Genomic DNA, 17,441 nt, shown 5'->3' on the forward strand with positions numbered 1-17,441 from the left:
TGCAAGTCCTCCCTCTCCTCTGCAAGTCCTCTCGAGGGCTTTGCGCATCGGATTATATAGGCCCGCCACGCGAACCTTCTGGAACTCACCAGACTCTTCTCACCACGCCCTCTGACGCCGCCACCTCTGAGCCCTGATTGTTGGCTCATGCTTACCGTCATCGCCTCTACCGCTCCGACCTCAATGCCGCCCCCGCCTTCCTAGGCCTACCTCGTGTTAACTCGACTAGTGAGCAAGCAAAATGGATCGCCTATAGAGGTAGAATGGTTTGCAGAAGAAGGACCTATTCTCATGTCTTTACACAACGCAGAATTAACACTGGAAAGGGCCTATTCTTACACATACTAAGAAATAACTATTCTACAAACGAGGCTACATGTTGCTTGTGTGACTATCTATGGGGGACAACCTTTAACCTTTATTGAGCTCACTGTACACATCTCAAAACCGTAGCAATATATATATATATATATACGGTTAAAGCGCGATGCTGCGCGCGCTAATGCTTACGCAAAGAGCAAGCGGACAACGCGGTTCATAAAAGAGTCTTTAATCAAAGTACTCAAACTGCAGCACTAAGCTGCTCAGGGCTGCGCGCTCCGCGTATATCGTGAGGCCACGCCTCTCTCCCTGGCGTGGCCCATCCCCACTTGGTGTGCGGGGTGATGTCACCACGTCAGTGCTTTCGTGTCCGCCACACGCGCCCCCCCAGAATCCCCGCGCACCTGAAGGGTCAGTTTGCGGGGCAAACGGATGACCCGGCCGAAGCGCCCCCTGGCGACTGGCGGCGTCTGGGATGCAGGGATGCCATCTGGGATGCCTCCGGCAGCAGGACCGGGGGGCGGCGTGGTGGCAGGGCTGGGCGGTGCCGGGGGTCCGCCCGCAGGGGGGCGGCCCCGACGCGGGGGTCGGGCCACTGGCGGTGGATGGTCCACGTCGAGGTGGGCCAGCTTGAGGCGGTCTACAGAAACGCGGTCAGGAGTACCGCCGATGTCCAGGGTGAAGTGCTTCGCCCCGGTCTCCAGCATGCGGAAAGGCCCGTCGTACGGGGGCCGCAGTGGTGTCTGGTGGGCATCGTGGCGGACAAAGACGTACTCCGCCGTGCGAAGCTCCGGGGTGACGTGCGTCGGTGGGTGCCCATGGAATGCCGTTGGCACCGGGGCGAACCTCTGGGCGGTCTCTTGCAGAGCGGAGCGCTGCTGTGCCGCGGACCATGGTGCCGTGGAGTCGGGGAGGAACTCGCCCGGCACCCGCAGCGGTTGCCCGAAGACCAACTCCACCACGGATGCGTGCAGGTCCTCCTTGGGCGCCGTCCGGAGGCCCAGCAGGACCCAGGGGAGCCTGTCGACCCAGCCACCGTCGCGAAGGGTGGCCCGGAGAGCGGCCTTCAATGAGCGGTGAAATCGCTCACACAGGCCGTTAGCCTGGGGGTGGTAGGCCGTGGTTCGGTGCAGCCAGACCCCGAGCCCCTGCGCGACCGCCCCCCAGAGCTCCGAGGTGAACTGGGGGCCGCGGTCGGACGAGATGTCTGAGGGGGCGCCGAACCGGGCGACCCAGGTGGCGATGAAAGCCTGCGCGACATCCGCCGCCGTCGTCGACGCCAAGGGCACGGCCTCCGGCCACCAGGTGGTGCGGTCCACCATGGTGAGGACGTGGGTGAAACCCCGCGAGGGGGGCAGAGGTCCCACCAGGTCCACGTGGACGTGGTCAGACCGGCGTTCCGGCACCGTGAACGGGGCCAACGGGGCCTGGGTGTGCCGGTGCACCTTGGCGCGCTGGCACGCGAGGCACGTCCTGGCCCAGCCGCGGACGGCCTTCCGGAGGCCATGCCAGACAAACTTGTCGGCGATCAACCTTTGGGAGGCCCTCGCGCCCGGGTGGGACAGGCCATGGATGGCGTCAAACACCTGGCGCTGCCAGCCCGCGGGCACGATGGGGCGAGGACGCCCGAGGGAGACGTCGCACAAGAGGGCCGCGCCTGCGCCGTTGAACGGCACCTCGGTGACACGGAGGCCCGTGACGGCGGTCCGCAAGGCCTGGACATCGGGGTCAGCGGCCTGGTCCGCTGCCATCCGGGCATAGTCGATGCCGAGGTGGACTGCGTGGGCGACGGCCCAGGAAAGGCAATCCGCCACCGGGTTGTCCTTCCCCGCGACGTGCCGGATGTCCGTCGTGTACTCGGACACGGCCGAGAGGTGACGCTGCTGCCGGGCCGACCACGGCTCGGTGACCTTGCCCATCGCGAAGATCAGTGGCTTGTGGTCGACGAAGGCCGTGAACGCACGGCCCTCGAGCAGATGGCGGAAGTGCCTGACCGCCAAGTGAAGCCCGAGCAACTCGCGGTCGAAGGTACTGTAACGGCGTTCGAGCGGGCGAAGCTGCCGGCTAAAGAACGCCAGCGGTTGCCAAGCTCCACGCACCCATTGCTCGTGCACCGCGCCCACCGCGTAGTCCGAGGCGTCGGTGGTGAGGGCGATCGGTGCATCGGGCGCCGGGTGCGCGAGCATGGTGGCGTTAGCCAAGGCGAGCTTCGCGCCCGTGAACGCCGTGTCCATCTGCTCGGTCCAGGTAACGTCGCCTTTGCCCGGCTTACCTCGGAGAGCTTCGTGCAGGGGGCGCAGGAGCTGGGCGATACGGGGCAGGAACTGATGGTAAAAGTTCAACATGCCCAGGAACTCCTGCAGCCCTCTGATCGTGCGGGGGTGCGGAAACCCCTTCACCGCCTCCACCTTGGCCGGCAGGGGGACGGCTCCGTGCCTGGTGACACGGTGCCCCAGAAAATCGATTATGGCGGCGCCGAACCGGCACTTTGCGGGGTTCACAATCAGGCCATGCTGGCCCAGGCGTTCGAAGAGTGTGCGGAGGTGGCGTAGGTGCTCTTCGCGGGACGCGCTGGCGACGAGGATATCGTCCAGGTAGACGTAGACAAAATCCATGTCGCGCAGGACGCTGTCCATCAGTCGCTGGAATGCCTGAGCCGCATTCTTCAGACCGAAGGGCATCCGCAGGAACTCGAAGAGTCCGAATGGCGTGATGACCGCCGTCTTCGGGACGTCCTCCGGCCTGACGGGGACCTGATGGTAGCCGCGTATGAGGTCCACCTTCGAGAAGAAGGACATGCCCGCCAAACGGGCGGAAAAGTCCTGAATGTGGGGGACGGGGTAGCGGTCGGGAGTCGTGGCGTCATTGAGACGGCGATAGTCCCCGCACGGTCGCCATCCCCCGCCGGGCTTCGGCACGATGTGCAGCGGCGACGCCCAAGCGCTCTCTGAGCGCCGAACGATGCCGAGTCGCTCCAGGGTAGCGAACGCCGCTTTTGCCACCGCCAGCTTCGTTGGCTCGAGGCGGCGTGCCCGGGCATAGACCGGTGGCCCGACGGTGGGGATGTGATGGGCCACCCCGTGCTTGACGGCCCCCACCGAGAAGGTGGGCCACGTGAGGGCCGGGAAGCCGGCGAGGAGGCGGGTGAATGCGTCCGCTGCCGGAAGCGTACAGACCAACGTGGCCGGAACCGAACCGTTCGGCAAGCCGCTTGGCAAGCCGCTCGTTGAGCTGCTCGACGAGCTGGGCAGCGCACAAGCGAGCGAGCTGAACGTCTCGGCCTGGACAAGACGTCTGCGCTTTACGTCGACCAGGAGCCCATTAGCGCACAGGAAGTCCGCGCCAAGCAGTGCCATGGGCACGTCGGCGGTGACGAACGTCCATCGGAAAACCTGCCCTCCGAACCGCAGAGAGAGGCAGCGTTTTCCGTACGTACAGATGGGCGTCCCATTCGCGGCAAGCAGCGCGGGGCCCCCGCCCGCGGCGTGCTTGTCTGACGTGCCGGCGGGAACGACACTCACCTGCGCTCCCGTGTCGCACAGGTAACGGCGCCCGGAGAAGGTGTCCGTTATGAACAGCAGGCTGCTTGAACGGCCGCCGCTCATCGCCACTATTGAGCGCCAGCCCGGGCGTTTCCCGACCTGTTGAAGGAGCATGGCGGATGACATTGCCGAGCCTCGTGGCCAAACTTGGCGTGGAACCAGCACCAGGTGGTGGAGCTGGAGGAGTGTGGCTGGCTCCGCCAGGCCGGTGGGGTTGGCGGTTTTCGCCGCGGCGGTGGGCGGGGCGTGGCGGCGGTCACGAGGGGCGTATCAGCATGCTGCGTATGCTGTGGAAGCTGATGCTGTGGATCAGCAGCATCAGCCTCGAGGTTCGTGACGGCCGCGCCGACTCTCGCCCGCGTATCCGAAGCCGCGAAGTACCTGTCCGCCTCGGCTGCCAATGCTCGGGGTTCCGTTAGCCCGGTCCCGGCCAACGCGAGGCGAACCTGCGCTGGAAGTTGGCGACGGAAAAGCGCCCGGAATAGAGAACCGGGGGCTTCGTCGCCCAACAGTGACAGCATATGGTCCATTCGGACCGACGGGCGCGTGTCGCCGAGCTCGGGGAGATCCAGGAGGCGGTCGGCCCGTGCGTCGTCCGTGAGGCCGAACGTGGCTAGGAGTAGCCGCTTGAGTGCCTCGTACTTGTGGCCGTCCGGTGGGTGGCGAAGGACGGACACAACTCGAGCGGCCGTGCCGGGCCCGAGGGAGGTGACGACGTGGCAGTAGCGCATGTTGTCGTTGGTGAGGCGCCGAAGCTGAAATTGGGCTTCGGCTTGAACGAACCAGACTTCGGCCTGGGCCTCCCAAAATTCGGGAAGTTTAATCGCCATTGCCTTGTCGTTGGCCATTGCAATGGCGTCGTGTTCGGAAGGATCGCTACGGCAGATCCAACGTCGAGGTCACCATATAAAGCGCGATGCTGCGTGCGCTAATGCTTACGCAAAGAGCAAGCGGACAACGCGGTTCATAAAAGAGTCTTTAATCAAAGTACTCAAACTGCAGCACTAAGCTGCTCAGGGCTGCGCGCTCCGCGTATATCGTGAGGCCACGCCTCTCTACCTGGCGTGGCCCATCCCCACTTGGTGTGCGGGGTGATGTCACCACGTCAGTGCTTTCGTGTCCGCCACACGGTACTGTATATGAAAGTGGCAGCAGTTTTCTGTCTGTCTGTTTATCTCTTTCCACCCATTCGTTCGACAGCTGACTTGACTCCACCCACAATGACATCATTAGCAGGAAGGCTGACTCCACCTACCGATATTTTGATTCTCATGCAGTTCAGGCTGAACACATCATCGAACCTGTCACATTCACAATCGCCCTGCCCGACCTTACATTGCTAAAATATAAACTTCCGGGAGCATGCGAGACAGCGCTTCATTGCCGATACACCAGGTAAAAATGGAGTGTTTTCCACGGGTCCCTCGGCTTGTATATCTGATCTGTGACCTGATGTGTGAAGAATTACATTTATGACATACATAACCCATGCCAAGTACATGGATGATATGGGTACATGAGCCATAAATTCCATAATCTATATATGAACAAGTGTTTGTATGTACCGGTATGTATGTATGTATGTATGTATGTATGTATGTATGTATGTATGTATGTATGTATGTATGTCTGTATGTATGTCCGCACTTCACCCATTGGTTGGACAGCTGACCTGACTCCACCCACAAATGTAACCTGAAATACTTAACCTAAAGTACCCAGAGGACCCAAAAGAGCCCCTCCCCCCCAACCCCCTCCTGAGAACCAAAAATACCGAGTAGACCCCGAGAACCCTAAATACCCCAAGGACCCTAAATACCCCAAAAGACCCCAAAGACCCAAAATACCCCGAAGACTGAAAAGACCCAAAACAGCCTGAATACACAAAAGACCCCGAAGACCTAAAATACCCCAATGACCGAAAAGACCCCGAAGACCCAAAAGGCCCCAAAGACCTAAAAGACCCCAAAGACTCAAAAGACCCCGAAGATCCAAAGGCCCCAAAGATCCAAAAGGCCCCAAAGACCTAAAAGACCCCAATGACTCAAAAGACCCCTAAGGCTGAAAAGACCCCAAAGACCCAAACACCGAAAAGACCCCAAAGACCCTGAAGCCTTAAAAGACCCCAAAGACTCAAAATACCCCAAAGACTGAAAAGGCCCCGAAGACCCAAAAGACCCCGAAGACCTAAAAGACCCAAAAGACTCAAAAGACCCCAAAGACTCAAAAGACCCCAAAGACTCAAAAGACCCCAAAGACCCAAAACACCCGAACACCAAAAAGAGCCCAAAGACCCAGAATACCCCAAAGACTGAAAAGACCCAAAAGGCCCCAAAAGACCCTGAAGACCTAAAAGACACTGAAGACTGAAAAGACCCCAAAGACCTAAAAACCCCAAAGACTGAAAAGACCCCAAAGACCCAAAATACCTCAAATACCCAAAAGGCCTGCCCGAAGACACATAAGACCCTGAAGACTGAAAAGACCCTGAAGACCTAAAATACCCCAAAGATTGAAAAGACCCCAAAGACCTAAAAGACCCCAAAGACTGAAAATTCCTAAAATACCCCAAATATTGAAAAGACCCCAAAGACCCCAAAGACCCAAAATACCCAAAATACCCCAAAGACATAAAAGACCCAAAGACCCCAAAGACCCCCAAAGACCCTCAAAGACCTAAAAGGCCCCAAAGACTGAAAATACCCAAAAGACCCCAAAGACCTAAACACCAAAAAGACCCCAAAGACCTAAACACCGAAAAGACCCCAAAGACCTGAAATATTGAAAGGACCCAGAAGACCCAAAATATCCTGAAGACCCTAAAAAAACCCAAAGACCCCAAAAAACCCCGAACACCAAAAAGACCCTGAAGACCCAAAAGACTCCAAAGACCTTAAAGATGCCGAAGACCCAAAAGGCCCCGAAGACCCAAAAGACCCCAAAGACTGAAAATACCTAAAAGACCCCAAAGACTGAAAATACCTAAAATACCCCAAAGACCCAAAATACCCTGAAGACCCGAAAGACTCGAAAGACCTAAAAGACCCCAAAGACCCAAAAGACTGAAAATACCCAAAAGACCAAAAGACCCGAACATCGAAAAGACCCCAAAAACCCTGAAGATCGAAAAGACCCAAAAGATCAAAAAGACCCAAAAGACTGAAATGACACCGAAGACCCAAAAGACCCTTAAAGGGGAACCCAAATGTAAAAAAAAAAATTCTTCTGAAACCCATTGACAATCAATCACAGTCTAATTTGAAGGGGATTTTATTTTATTTGTGAATCACAAAGTGCTGAAAAAAGCCGGAGAGTGTCGATTTTCGAGTTTGCCAGTGACATCACATTGTGAACTCACTGTGATCCTGCTGGCGACAGTACATAGAGACAGTGCATTCCGAGCTCCTCGGATTCTGATAATGATTGGGGATGTTGGAGGGGGGTGGATGTGTGGGTTGGTCGTGGGTATTGTTAGCTAGGGTGATGGTTGTCGGGGGATGGTGTGTGGGTGGTCGTGAGTATTAGTTACAGTGATAGTTGATGGGGGATTGTGTGGTGGTGGTGAGGGGTGGTAGTGAGTATTGTTGGCTACGGTTTTTTTTTTTTTTTTTTTTTTTTTTGTATACAAGATCGAGGCTCGTGAAAGAGCGAACATTAATCACACAGAAAGACAAACCGACACATAAAACATATAACATAGGGAGCGGTAGACAAGATGGGGAGAGAGGGGGAAGGACACAAACACAACATTTGAGAGCAGGGACCGAGAGACATGGAGACATCGAGAGATCTGAGAGAGGGCGAGGGCTTTGGGGGGGGGGGGCGTGGGAAGGGGGCAGTGGGAGAGGTATAAAACATATGGAGACTGCCAGGACTTCCAGGAAAGAAGTTGGAATTTCAAACAAGGTGGATCTGGGGTGAATTAGCGGGGGTAGAAAAGATCAAGGTTTTGGATGGGGGAAGATAAGAGATGGTGGTGAACAGCTGTTTTAAAGACCTGGAGGGAGGAGTGGGATTGAAGGGAGTGAGGGAGTTTGTTCCAGAGGCGGGAGAAAAGAGGAATGAAAGAGTGAAGGTGAGCGGAGAGCCGTGATTTCGGCAGTTTAACCATCAGAGGGTTGCTGGCAGATCTTGTGCGACCTGTAGGAATATTTGGGGGACAGAGCACAGAGAGAGCTGGGGGTGCAAGGCCGGAGAGGAGTCGGTAGAAGACAGAAAGACCACCTACCTGCCTGCGGTGAGTGAGTGAAAGGCCCTCAGAGATAGCTTCATCGCGGGAGATTCCAATAATTCTGAAAGCTTTGGATTCAACAGCGTGAAGCCGAGCTAGGTGTGAGGCAGGAGCACCGGCCCATAGGGGAGAACAGTATTCCATTGAGCTGCGGATGAAAGCCTTGTATGTGGTGAGGAGCTCAGGTGTGCCGAGGAAGGACTTCGCACGACGGAGGATGCCCAGTCGGCGACTGGCTTTGGAGGCCAGCTTGGAAATGTGGTTTTCCCAAGAAAGATCATGGCAGATAGTGAGACCCAAAATCTTGAGCGACAGAACTTCTTGGAGAGGATTGTTGAGAAAGTAGATGGGAGGGTTGTCCAGTCGATCTTTTCGGAGAGACATAGTAAGAGTGTGAGATTTGTCAGGATTGAAAGACATGTTCCACTTGTTTGACCAGTCTGTGATTTTGTCCAGGTCTTCAGAGAGTGAGGAGGCAGCAGACTGCCGATCTGAGGGAAGAGGAATGGAGCGGCAGAGAGTGGAGTCATCAGCAAAGAGATAGAGAGGATTTTCGAGAGAGTCAGAGAGATCATTGATGAAGACCAGAAAAAGCACGGGGCCCAGAACACTGCCTTGGGGAACTCCAGCCTGAACAGGAAGAGGAGATGAGAGAAACCCATTCAGGGCCACACGTTGACGACGACTAGAGAGGAAGTCCGCCAGCCATGCGTGGAGATTTCCATGGATACCAAAGGAGGAGAGTTTGGTGAGCAGAGCGGGGTGCCAGACCGTGTCGAAGGCACGTGATATGTCGAGGGAGACAGCTCTAATTTCCTGTTTGGCATTGAGGACCTCCATCCATTGTTGAGACAGCAGAAGCAGCATGTCCAGAGTAGAGTGACCTGGTCTGAAACCAAATTGATGATCAGAGATCAAGCCATTGGAGAAGAGGAAAGATTTCATATCAGAAGCAATGATGGATTCCATGACTTTGCTGATAATTGGGAGAAGGCTGATTGGTCTGTAGTTGCTAGGATCTGTTTTTGCACCTTTTTTGTGCAAAGCGGTGATGTTGGCTGATTTCCAAGCAGATGGCAGTTGACCTTGAGCAAAAGAGAGGGTGAAGAGAACAGAGAGAGGGTGAGATAGAGCAGCAGAGCAGGATTTTAGGACCCGTGGGCTGATGCCGTCGGGTCCAGTTGCAGAATCAGAGTCGAGGGTTGACAGAAACTTTTCCACCTTGTCAGGAGGAAAGGACACGGAGTCCAGGAGCAGCAGGGTACGACTGGGTATGGTGGGTACAGAGAGGGATGGGTTTGGGACACAAGATTTAGAGGCAAACACAGAGTTGAGGCATTCAGCTTTTTCACGTGCGGAGTCAGCTGTGTAGCCGTTTGAGGTAAGGGAGGGGATGGAGGGGGAACAAACACCAGAAACGGATTTGACCAGACGCCACCAGGATTTGGAAGAGGGAGACAGATAAGAGAGTTCGGTCTTGAGAACGGAGAGATATTGTTTCCTGGCTCTCCTGAGGGTGGACACACACTTGTTTCGGGCTTTGTGAAAGGAAATGAGATTTCCTTCCGTTGGATTTGCTTTCCAGGAGACGAAGGCAAGTTGTTTCTGGGCAACAGCCTCAACACAAGATTCCGTGTACCATGGACGGGAGGAAGGGTATGACAACTGAAGACGAGATGGGATAAATCTGTGCATGAGAGAGAGCAATTTACTTTGGAAGAATTCCCAGGATGAGTTGATGTCAGAGGTGGTAGAGATGGGAGACCAGTCCAGATGATTGATGGCTGCTTGAAGACCGTGCCAGTTGGCCTGAGTGAAATACCAGACTCGTCGACGCTGAGCAGGCTCCCTGAGGATGGTCAGAGAGATGTCCACTTTAACAAGGACATGATCAGATGTTCCGATCGGAGCAGAAGAAGAGCAGCAGACATTTTCAGGGAAGTTAGTCATAACCAAGTCCAGAAGAGAAGATGTTCCGTTGACTGAGATCCGGGTCGGGAAATTGACAGATTGTGTCAGTCCCAGTGAGTCGCAGAAGTCCTTTGCTGAGGAGCCATGGCTGGTGAGAGAGGTACCCACACCCAGCCAACTGGCATGATGACAGTTGAAATCACCACATATGAGGAAGAGAGAGTTGGGATGAGTAGATAGAAGTTGGTCCATATCATCAGACAGCGAGATGTAGATGGAGTCATCACTGTTTGGTGGACGGTACAACACACATATGAACAAGAGGTGGGAGCGAAGGGGAAGCCGTAGCCAGAGGTATTCCTGGGGGTGAGGTGGAGAGAGTGCAGTGCAGGGCGAGTGAGGAAGAGAGTTTTTGATAAAGATAGCAACCCCGCCTCCAGGACGAGGCTCAGGTCTATCATACCGGAGGAGGGAGTAGCCCGGGAGAGATACTATGGAATCAGAGACATCATAAAGGAGGAAAGTTTCTGTTAAGCAGATCACGTCTGGTTTGACAGAAGCAACCTGTATGGAGAGATCGGTTAAGTTTGAACGAAGGCCCCGGATGTTTGAGGTCCATACCGTTAATGAAGAGGAAGGGGGAGCATCAGATACAGAACAGGGGGGAGGAGGGGTAGGGTAAGATGTGGAAGAGGTGGAAGAGGTAGGGAGAGCTGTTGAAGGTGTGTCAGAGATTTCAGAATAGCTCGGAGAAAGGGAAGGATGGGGCGGACAAAAGGTTTGATGGTGATTGGGTGAGCCACAATGAGGTGTTATTTGAGGAGGGGGAAGAGCGAGGCAGAAGGTTGGGGGAGATGGAGGTGAGAGTTTGAAGGGGGAAGAAGCGGGGAGGACGCTTTGAGGAGGGGGAGTGAGCGGGGGGAAATTGAGAAGCAATGAGGGTGGGGAGATTTGAAGGGGAGGGGTGAGGGGGGAGTTTGGGAGGGAAGGGACAAGGGGAGGGATTTGAAAGGGATGGGATATGGGGGAGATTTGGAGGGGAGCGGTGAGGCAGGAGTCTAGGAGGGGAGGGGCGAGGGGGCGTCTTGGCGGGGAGGGGTGAGGGGGTAGTTTAGGAGGGAGGGGGCAAGGGGGGAGATTTGAAAGGGATGGGTGATGGGGAAGATTTGGAGGGGAGGGGTGATGGGGAAGATTTGGAGGGGAGGGGTTATGGGGAAGATTTGGAGGGGAGGGGTGAGATTGGATTTTTGAAAGTGTACGATTTATGGGAAACGAACATTTATTGCAAAATGAGTTTCTTGTGACCTTCGAGTTAAAAATACGTTTAAGGACGCTGGATGGAGGATGGAGTGCAGGAGAGTTTAGGGAATGTAGAACAAAGGCACTATAGGAGATGGATATTTTTTTTGGGATGAATTGATTTGGTGAGCAAGTCGAAAGCAGCCTTTTAAAGAAGAAGAAGAAAAAGGTGTTATAAAATATGACGGAATACATAACTTGAGGGGAAAGTGTAAACATTGAAGGTTAATGAGTGAAAACTATCTGGGGAAATGGGGGAGAAACACGTGGTCGAAGAACGAACGAACGAATAAGAATGAATAAACGAATGAGAACAGAGAAGGAAATGTTTTTTTTTTTGTTTGTTTGTTTTTTTTTGAGTTGAGATTTACACAAGGAAGTAGGCTATGGGTGAAAAGACTGGGAATACAGAGAACGAAAGTTATTGGATCACAAACGACGGACCACTGAGAGAAAAACAAAGCCTCAAGGTTGTACAGTGCACACTGTACAAGGCCTTGCTCGCGACACGGCAAACAGACGATCAATTTATGAAAGATAAACACCGAGAAACAACCAAAGTTGCACTTGCAGTGATAGTTTTCAGGGGATGGTGAGGGTATGGTGGAGGGACAGAGGGGGGGGGGGGGAGAGAGGGTGTAGGTTGGTCGTGGGTACTGTTAGCTAGGGTGGTGGTTGATGGGAGTTTGTGAAGAGATGGTGGAGGGGAGGAAAGAGAGTGGTGTGGGGTTGTCGTGGGTATTGCTAGTTCGGGTGATGGTTGAAGAGGGATTTTGAGGGATTGGTGGAGGGGAGGGTGGTGGGGGGAGATGTGGGGTTTTCATGGGTATTGTTAGCTTGGCTGACGGTTGAAGGGTGATTTTGAGGAGATGGTGGAGGGGAGGGTGGTGGGGCAGGTGTGGGGTTGTCGTGGGTATTGTTAGCTAGGCTGACGGTTGAAGGGCGATTTTGAGGATATGGTGGAGGGAAGGGTGGTGGGGTGAGGTGTGGGGTTGTCATGGGTATTGTTAGCTAGGGTGATGGCTGATGGGAGTTTGTGAAGAGATGGTGGAAGGGAGGAAAGAGAGTGGTGTGGGGTTGTCGTGGGTATTGTTAGCTAGGGTGATGGTTGAAGAGGGATTTTGAGGAGATGGTGGAAGTGGAAGGAGGTGGGAAGAGGTGAGTGTGGTTTGGTCATGGGTATTGTTAGCTAGGGTGACGGTTGATGTTTTTTTTTCTGGAAAATTGAGATACATCAAAAACCAAGGCCACCTAAGTTGAACAGAGATTCAGCAATATTACCAAAGGAAATGATCAAGAAACCCAAGTCAAATCAGTTGTATCAGCAGAAAATATCCTCCAATAAGAGATGGCAGAAAATGTGATGTACGCTTGGAACAAGATTGCCCATAGGGCGGGTACTCTGCTCGTAATAATAATAATAATAAAAGCAGTGGCCATAATACTGCTTCGCAGCGTGTTCAGTTAACAATGGTGTTTGGTTCAGAATGAACAGTGTGAGGAGATCACTACGCACTCTCCGACAACTCCAAGTGCCCTTCTCTTTGTCTACCTTTTCTCAGGATCATGAAAGAGCAAAGTCAAATCAAGATAGGCTTAAGAGAGTGGGCATGCACGTGCTGAACAATCCACCTATGAAAGGTGACATCATGATCCAGGTGTTCAATATTTTAAACGGTTTTGATAGTATTTCTCAAGATGATTTCTTTGTCAAGGTAACAAGTACGAGAGGTGTCAAGGTAACAACATGGAAGTTTGTTAAGCAGAGAAACAGACTATAGCTAAACATCAGTAAAAGGATTGCTCATTCAAAAGATCATTACTGATTGGAACACTGGAACAGTCTTCCACAACAGTGTAATGTTTGCTTATAGCCTCTTGTTTATAGGAATTGGGGAATGGAAACGGGAATAAAAAGTAGGAAAGCGACTCCTTTCCCCCCACACCCACCTCTTCCCAAACAAACAATCAACCCCCATCCCCTCCCCTTTTCACCTCGTTACATCTCCAAGTGAACAATTTAATTATTTCTGCTACTGAAAGTGGATGGAGGGTATGTATTCACCCTTGTCTGTCTGTCTGTGAGCAGGATATCTCGAAATGTTATGGATGTATTGTGACAAAACTTGGTGGACAGGTTGGGTGTGTAACAAGGAAGAATAAATTCGATTTTGGTGAAAATCCGAATTTTTTAAAATTTCAATGATTCTTCACCATTGCGAGATAGGGCCAGAAACGATGTATAGCACAACATCTCAAACAATTGTGGACGTGTTATGACGAAACATGGTGGATGAGTTGGTTAGGTAACAATAACAATCCAATCAGATTTTCGTTGAGTTCCGAATGCAGATCTGGCCTATCAGTGGGATAGAAAACGTAAACTGTTCATGATATACTCTCTAGCGAGAGCCGTTCTAGTTGCATTTCTCAACGTATTTCACATACAGCAAGAGAGCATTTCACCTTTAAGGTAATTCAATTCAAGTGGAAGCCACTGGAGATGCCATGATGCATGAACTCTGGCGTGTGACCTTTGGGCAATTCCTCCACATTTACGATCTGTAAAGTTCCTTCCTCGTCATTGCGTTGCAGTCTCAACGTCTTTTATCCAGTGACAACCATGAGTCTTGATTATGAAGCAGTTGCTCATTTTTCATCCCTTGTTTTGTGATGTTATAAACAGGAAGCTCAACTGGAGTGTTTGGTTCCCAATCAAAGGCGTGAGATTCCCCTTGGAGCTGTTGCTGAGATGGATTTGAGCAGCAAGGACTCTCCCGCAGGAGAGGAAACTCATGGATGGTTGGTTAGAAGTAATTGAGTAAATGGATTAATGATACAATGGCCTCTTTTTCCTTGAAAACTAATATGAGACCCGTCACTTCCGCACAATAATTTTAGAAGAAATAGCCGGCTTATTATCCCCATCTGAAGGACGGTGTGGTCTTCGATGCAATGCTCCGTGGACCCTGTTGAGACCACACTAGATGGTAGTTTTTTTAGATAAATTCGACTCCATCTTGGATAAAAAGCAGATTATAAAGCTAAAGAGTAAAGCATGTTCCCAAGAGAATCTGTCTTTGGTTTACAAAAACAATGTCTTCCGTTCAAAGATCGTCCACCGCATTGTCACCAAATTGATCCATAGATGGAATGTCATGTTGTATTTTTGGCATGAAGTTCCATTTTGCAGCTTTTTTACTCTCGAGTATTTACTTGTTTGAGGGTGTACCTTGAAAAGGAAGTTCATGGAAACGGATGGAAGGTCGGGCATGGGTAAAAAATGACTTGGGTAAAAAAACAGCGAATGGCAAACGATGAACCAATAAATTCCACATTTCTGTACCACCTTCAATGGAAGGTCGGGCATTGACAGCAGGTTAGTGAAGGACTTGGACAAAAAGATGTACTCAGTCTGAGTGTTGCTATATCCAGTCAATGGTGAAACTGCAAGTGGGGAATTCGTGAATGTCATGGATGGAAAACCTTACGTCATTTCCTCATTCTGCGTTACACTCAATATCTCGATATTTTCATTCCAAACAGCATCATTCATCATTCCAATCTCAAATTAACACTATAGTATTAATATACCAAAATGTTAATGTTAAATCACGATTGTATTAAGATATTATCAAATCAGCGAACCGTTATCATCTGTTCACTTCCTAATTTGGGAGCAAGTTCCATGTCGATCGCATTTCAAAATCGTAATTGTACTGAAGAATTTCTGAAACCCCATACTTACCTTACAACACCCGTTGGGACCCCAACACGTTCCCAGAAGGATATTGTATTTCCTCTTAATAAAATATGCAACTGTAATGGTTAATAAATGCTGTTCCCCTGTCATGTGACCAAAAGTTGACTGAGGTTATGTTTTCACCCCTGTCTGTTTGTCTGTCTGTCTGTCTGTCTATGAGCAGAATATCTCAAAAAGCTATGGACGGATTCGGACGAAATTTGGTGGACAGGTTGGGTGTGTGACAAGGAGGAATTGATTCGATTTTTGTGAAGATCTGGATCCAGATCTGGATGCAAGAATTTTCTTCTGGATGCAAGAATCGACCGGGATTGGAACCCAGTATCCTAGGTATCCCAAGCCAGCACCCTAACCACTAAACCAATGTATACAAAACATAAAATCTTTAACCTGGTGCAGTTATGCCGTTCTAGTTTTTTGGCCTTTTTTGCTCTCTTTTTTTGCTTTTTGGCCTTTTTTGCTCTCTTTTTTGCTTTTTGCTTTTTGGCCTTTTTTGCTCTCTTTCTCCTTGTGTATGAGCCTAGTAGATCGTGTATGTATAAAACAGCAGGAGGACATCAACGCATCACGTGATGTCTTGTTTGTGCTGATGACCAACGATATTTTACTGAAAATGATTCTGTTATTGGTTCACATGGTGTGAAAGCAGGAGACTATGCCATGAGGAAACAGGTCCTTACCTGCAGAACAGGTGTGCTGAACTAAATGTATCTTATATAGGTCTTTACTTTGCGGATTAACTTTGTGGAATAATCAATCAAATTTTCTCGTCCAATATCTAAAAATTACAGAAGAGCTTGCGCATGCAGTATATTGTCTGAAAACAAAGCAGAGAAATCATCGGTGTTGAGAAATTGAACCTGTGGCTCCAGCATTATGAGGACAATACTCACATGAGAATGTCAAACAGTCCACCTGTTTTATCATCCGCAATCGTTTGGGCCGAATCCGCTGTCATTAATAATTTTATAGCTGTGAGTTCACCGACCTCTTTATATATATATATATATATATGTATAAAAAATTTGTTGTTGTTATTTCATACTTCGTGCCATTGGTGTGTAAATTGCCTTATATTTATGGTTGTTCAACTTTCGTTTGGAATCACCTTTCTTTGCTCTTTAAACACCCACATATCTGTAGCAGTCGTTCTGTTATTTTTTTTTCCTTCCTTGTTTTGTGAAATGACAAAGAAGCTCAGCTGGAGTGTTTGCGGTCCAAGTGAATGTGTGAAATTCCTCTTGGAACTGTTGTTGAGATGGTTTGAGTACCACAGACCCTTCCGAAGGAGGGGAAGTGGAGACTGCAGAGTGAAGAGAATAAGGGCCGGATTAGTGAGCTGTGCAGGAGTCGATGATGGACCAGCCGAGAATGAGTCCATTTTACCAGAAATCCTGTTTTTTGGTCCCTCTTCTTCTGCTTAGCACCTGTGAAACCATACTCGGACAGAGTGTAAGTCACATGCTTCTCCTTCTACTTATACCTATACATTCAATATATCGCACTCGATACTGTGAAGGTGGAGGTGAAGGGAGCGAGACATGGGTAATGAACGTAGAGCAGTAACGAAGGCTGGAAAGGGTGGAAATGCGAATGGTTCGGTGGATGTGCGGAGTATCGTTGAGAGAGAGGAAGACAAATGATGAATTGCGAAAGATGATGGGAATAGAGCCTGTGATGGATGCTGTGAAGAGGAACAGGTTGAGATGGTTTGGTCATGTGTTGAGGAAGGATGAAAGTGACTGGTTGAGAAGAGCGATGGAAATGAATGTAGAAGGAAGTAGAGGACGGGGAAGACCGAGAAAGACTTGGCTAAAGATGGTGGAAGAAGAAATGCGGGCAAGGGGGTTAACAAGGAGAGATGCAGAAAATAGGGCAAGATGGAGAAGATTGTCATGGGGACCGCAAGGCTAACCCCCGCTCTCGCAGGGAAAATGGCCTTAAAATGCATGTTGTTTACTGTGAAGGTGAGTGTCGGTCGGCATCGATGGATGAGATTACCAATGAATTTTATATCGACTAAAGTATGATATGAGTATCTTAAGAAGTGCTGTGGGGTAAATGAGTTGTGCTGATGTTTTGAGCATTAGTCCTTCCTCCTGTACTTTTCTTCGATATAAACAGCTTTTGCTCGGATACAAATGGCTCTTTACTTCTGATGAAGCTGGAAAGAAAGACGAGTTTTTGCTTCTTGAAAAGGAAGAACTAGAGGAAAAACAAACTGTCTGTTCTGGAACCTTTTTTAAAATTCCAAATTGTTTGAGGCGAGACATAAATACGACGGTGTTTAAAACGCAGTATGGCAGAAGTCACATGACCAATCCTTTGTTATAGTAAATTGGGTATTTTTGGCACTCCTGTCTGACAACTCACA

The sequence above is a fragment of the Myxine glutinosa genome, chromosome 13 (genome assembly GCF_964187855.1).
Source record: "Myxine glutinosa chromosome 13, kmMyxGlut1.1, whole genome shotgun sequence".
Classification (NCBI taxonomy): domain Eukaryota; kingdom Metazoa; phylum Chordata; class Myxini; order Myxiniformes; family Myxinidae; genus Myxine; species Myxine glutinosa.